Here is a 5,000-nt window from a genome sequence, read left to right as displayed (position 1 = left end):
CATATCTGGTGGCATGTCTCTTGACTGACAGGGTCAGTATAGTAGAGACATTATTGAATTGACAGAATGTGAGGTCATCTATCTGATTATTCAGTTTAGTATGACTTATATTTTGTTCCTGCCTACTAATCTCTGGGATTCCATTGAGTGAGTGAGGTGGTCTACTGTGCACATAATGTAGAGTGACACTTGGTGTCATTCCATTAGTGGGCGGTAGTGGTTTCACAGGATATTGAGGCACAGCTATCTGCTAGTACAGATTAGTGTAGCTTCTATTCTGGTGATCTGCCCACTAGTCATTGGCATTGCCATTGAACTAGGTAGGGCGGGTCTTTAACCGATGATGCGGTATATTGTGACGCCTGGAGGGGTTTTTAGTTGCAGTACTACGGGAATTGGTTGCGGCCATTGCTAGGCTTGACCTTTTTATTTTTTAATGGGAAGTGTTAGGCTCGGCAGGGAGTACATTTTGGAGCGCTACGCTCCGCCTTAAACCACTAGGAGCAGAGCTCCCCTATGGGGCGGAGCTCCACGATATAGAACGATTAGTTACCGGAGTGTAACTCCAGTTCTATGAGTGGAGCGGAGCCCCATAGGACTTAAGGCCCTGCCGACCCTCTCTAGTCTCGCTGAAGATAATGTCTCGGGAGGCTGATTGAGGGGATGTGTCCCCTCTTATAGGGACACCTGTGCTCCCATTGGCTGCAGGTGTGTGCATAAATTTGCTTCAGGCTTTTCTGCCTTAGGGCAGAGGGTAAACCACTAGGAGCAGAGCTCCCCTATGGGGCTCCGCTCCACTCATAGAACTGGAGTTACACTCCGGTAACTAATCGTTTCAACGCAGCCTTGATATGCGTGGACAGAGTCCAGGAGCCAAGATAATTTGGATGGACTCTGTCCTTCCTTTAGAGCAGGGCTGCCCAACCCTCTTCCTGGAGATCTACTGTCCTGTAGGTTTTTAGTCCAACCCTAATTTAGCATATCTGATTCAGCTAGTTAAGGTCTTGTTGAGCAGCTAATAAGTAGAATCAGGTGTGTTAAATTAGGGTTGGACTGAAAACCCACAGGATGTAGATCTCCAGGAAGAGGTTTGGGCAGCCCCGCTGTAGAGTATCTTCTGTTTCCAGAAGGTGTCAAAGTTATCTATCAAAGTGATTCCAACAGAGCTACAGTAATATTTTAGCCAGATGTGTAATGCTAGTAGCCTGCTGAATCTTTCACACCCCTGGCCCAACGATCATACTGGACCTGAAATGATTGGCCGTATTTTGGAGTCTTTTAATGCTAAAATCAGTTCTTCAAAATCAATTTGTGTGTGAGTATGTATATATAGTCTTGTGGCTGTACATAGAGTCAGTGCAATATAGGGTCAGTGCAGATAGTTTGATGGCTCGGTGAACAAGCCTCTCTCTCTCGCTTTGTGTGCATTTTTAACAACTTCCCACCATTCTCGTCTTCTACCCTTGATGTTCTTGCTGCATTTCTTCTCCCCCCTCTCACCTGTCCTCATTTCCCTCCTTTCTTCATCAGCCAGGGTGATCACCTCTTCTACATTATCATCATCATCATCAAAAGCATCGACTGATTATAGGCCTAGCGTAAGTAGAACTCTGTGGCGGGAAAAATAACGTTCAAGCTGTTTCTCTGCTGAATGATTCCTATTTTTGATGCAATCGTGTAGGATAACTTATTTTTATCACAACATCATATCGGTTGATGGCCATATAATAATGGTGTTGACAAGATGACCTGGTGGTCCTCCACGTCTCACACCAGAATAGTGTAGATACGAGACAAAAGAAGAGGGATGCATTGCGAAGGTTTTCCGGGAGACGGCGCAGCGAGCCATTACGTTTCAGTTGCATATGAAAAGGGGAGTAGGAGGCTAGCACAGCACAGTGTAGCCCGCCAGCAGGACCTCCCAGGACAGCCACACCACCGCACATCGCTAGGGAGTTCAGAAGAGTAGAAGCCAGCACGGCGCTGGGTGGATTCAAGTTCTGATTGAGGCTCGCTACCTGGTAAGATGATCCGAGATAAACGACCAGCAAGCAATATGTTAGTTAGTCAGTTTAGCTACTTAGCATTTTCCCACGAGTTTGTCCTGAATAGGTACATTGTAAACAAAGGCTTGGCGTTTTGTAATAACGACGTTATTAAGGTAGCTACGACTCCACCGAAACCATTAAATTACGAAAAAATTCGACAAGTTTACTACCGCATTTATATCTTTACAAGCTGTAACTTTAGCTCATCTAAAGTTACAGAAAGCTAGATGCTACCATAGTTCATGTGTTAGATATAACAAGATTATCTAGCTAGCCAGTTCGCTAGCTACCAAATAATCCCTTCCCTTGTAGCTGGTCAGCACAGCATTGTAGCCGAGACGAACAGACAAGCTGTCACAATGCGTCAACATTGTTTTAATTAGTGCAATCATCATGAAATAATATCTCCTCGCGAGTAGCCTACTACAATGTACCAGTAAGCACTACAGTAGTTCCACAGAAGAGTTTCACCACATTAAGATACATACAGGCTAGCTACATATTATAACAGTTATACATTGAAATCACATCTATACATTTTACCTCATCTAGCTATGCTCTTATTTTTAGTCTGTCTAATAGCAGGGTTGCTTTGTGTATAACTGACATAAATGGTAGTTCTTTCTGCCTTTCCCTCCCAGATGGTTCCTAGATCCCTGCACTCTCATAGGTCTATTCATAGAAGGTAATGGTACAAACTGCCACTGACGACTTTCTGTAGTTTGTGTGTGGGGTTCATTGTGTGCAGCAAAGTTTTTTCTATGTATTCTATTGGTTTAGAGGCATGTTATTGGTTGTCTTCGTTGTGTGTATTTAGACAGCAGGAATGGGGCAAGGTGTGGGTGGCTGACTGACTGACAGGGAGACGGACCAATCACATGTCAGGATGCTGGCTCGGAACCGCTTCATCCTCCTGGTGGTGGTGGGGGCGGTGCTGGCCATCGTGAGTCTCAGCCTCCAATTCTGTAAGTAAACTGTGTGTGTGTTTGTGTAGTGTATATTATTATTTAGTGTATTGTAGTGTCTCTACATCTGCCATTATTTGTTGTTGGAATTTGTGTATGATCGCATGGTGTGATATCCAGGTGCGTTTGTGTATGAATTATATCTGACCACTTGTGTGTTCCTCTCCAAGAGCCCCATTGACATGAAAACAAAGACAGGGCCTCTAGAGACATTCTATATATAGACTAGTCCTATCCACTGTGATACCTTGAGATACTCTTACATGTTCTCCCAATTACGTGTCTGCTGTGTAATGGCAGGCGCTGCCGGTAGAAAATGGCCTCCGCCACCGTTATGTCATTGTGCACCATCTCCCCTGTGCATAGTCCAGATACAGTGTCCTCGATGCTAATGAATACAAGGAAACAGGCCAAGTCGATTCGGTGCGTAAGACTCTTACTGTGTTTGGATGGGAGGAAGAGTCCTTTCGCTGTTATATGAAAATAACATCATTAAAAATAGGGCTAGACTGGAGGATATTATTGAGCTGCAAAAATAACATCCATATTTGGATGAAAAATCCTAGTCCCAGATTATGTTGATTATTCTGGGTTCCTGACTGTGATGAAGTATTTTTCACTAGGATTAGTTTCTGTCTGGAAAAGCATGTACTATCTGCTCAAGTACGGACTGAATATCCCTCTTGCTCTCCCTCCCTCACACACACCCTAACTCTCTCTCTCCCTCTCTCTCTCTCTCCCTCTCTCTCTCTCTCTCTCTCTCTCTCTCTCTCTGTCTGTCTGTTTCTGTCTCTGTTTCTGTCTCTCTCTCACACACCACACTCACACCGGATTACTGTGCAACACAGTGCTGCAGAGATAGCGTTTTGGGCTGTGCCTTTGCCAGAACATCCCCCCGGCTCCCTCTCAACGCCTCTATTAGGCTCCTTCCCCCTCTATTCCTTTTTGAACTGTGGCCACATAGTACAGTACAGCTACACAGGTTCAATATGGAAACACATCTTTTAACTTATATGTGAAATATGCTGTGTAGTGCATACCTTTCTCTCTCTCCCTCTGTACCCTGCTCTCTTGCTTCAAGTCTTTACAGACGCCAGAAGATATTGGAATTATGTGAGTGTGTGTCCTAACTCTGCGTTGAGAATGTGTGAACTCTGTGACCCTGCTGCCATCACTCCTCTCCCTCTCTCTCTCCCTCAAAAGCAGATGTGTGTGTTTGTGTTTGAGGGGGATTGTAGGCTAAAGTAACTTAAAACCATTCTCTGCTCCTGCCCTCTAATCTTCTCCTTTAGCAAAAATAAAAGGCAATACAAGATTATGCCGAATGAAATCCCACTGTAAATTGTTACCATAGAGTGTGTGTGTGTGTGCACGCCACACATGCACATGCATATGCCTAGGTTCGTACGGGTCCCCAACTTTGTCATTGAGAATGTGTCTTGACTCTTGATTGATTTCTCGATCACTTGGGGCGAACATGGGATTTATGTAATCAAAGTATGGTCTGTGTTAGCGTCCTCTCCTTCCCTGTCATGTGATCTGTAGGTTGTCTGTGTGTTGGAGAGATGCTGTCATACCTTATTCATCAGACTGCAGGTCATTATCCTCTAGTACAGCCAAGGAGCCAGGGGAAGGCCCAGTGGGACAGCAGCACTTCATGTTTTATTGATTGTCATCCCTCTTTCTCCCCCACTTTCCCTCCCTCTCTTATCTGTTTTCCGCTCATCTCTCTCTTTTTCTATTTTAGACTCTGACTCTTATCTTTCTGTTTTGGTCTGTTCTTTCTTACGCTACTGGCTTTCAATTTGTTTGCTGAAACTTTATTGATTACGGTGTGTGATCCAGACAGGCGATGACAGATGGTTTGCCGTGACTCTGACACTCTGCATGCCTCCATGACCTCTCTGAAATCTGGACTGGGGTCGCCATGGCAGCAGAGGCGTGACAACTGTTTGACAAGCGGTCCGGGTGTCCCACTGGAAGAGAA

General features: G+C 44.9%; 1 long non-coding RNA gene across 2 annotated transcripts; it reads left to right on the top strand.

The window, feature by feature from the left end:
• The first annotated feature begins 1,190 nt into the window (after positions 1-1,190).
• LOC311121282 lies at positions 1,191-3,007 on the top strand. Of its 2 annotated transcripts, none has more exons than XR_014612260.1 (3): positions 1,191-1,598; positions 2,690-2,733; positions 2,866-3,007. It is a non-coding gene; the product is annotated as an uncharacterized lncRNA (long non-coding RNA). The 2 variants fall into 2 exon arrangements; XR_014612261.1 differs by lacking the exon at positions 1,191-1,598 and adding an exon at positions 1,700-2,021.
• The last annotated feature ends 1,993 nt before the right edge of the window (positions 3,008-5,000 follow it).

Source organism: Coregonus lavaretus (assembly GCF_964263955.1).
Source record: "Coregonus lavaretus genome assembly, contig: HAP1_SCAFFOLD_10481, whole genome shotgun sequence".
NCBI lineage: Eukaryota > Metazoa > Chordata > Actinopteri > Salmoniformes > Salmonidae > Coregonus > Coregonus lavaretus.
The sequence above is the reverse complement of the archived record's forward strand: the minus strand, read 5'-3'. Positions and strand labels throughout refer to the sequence as shown.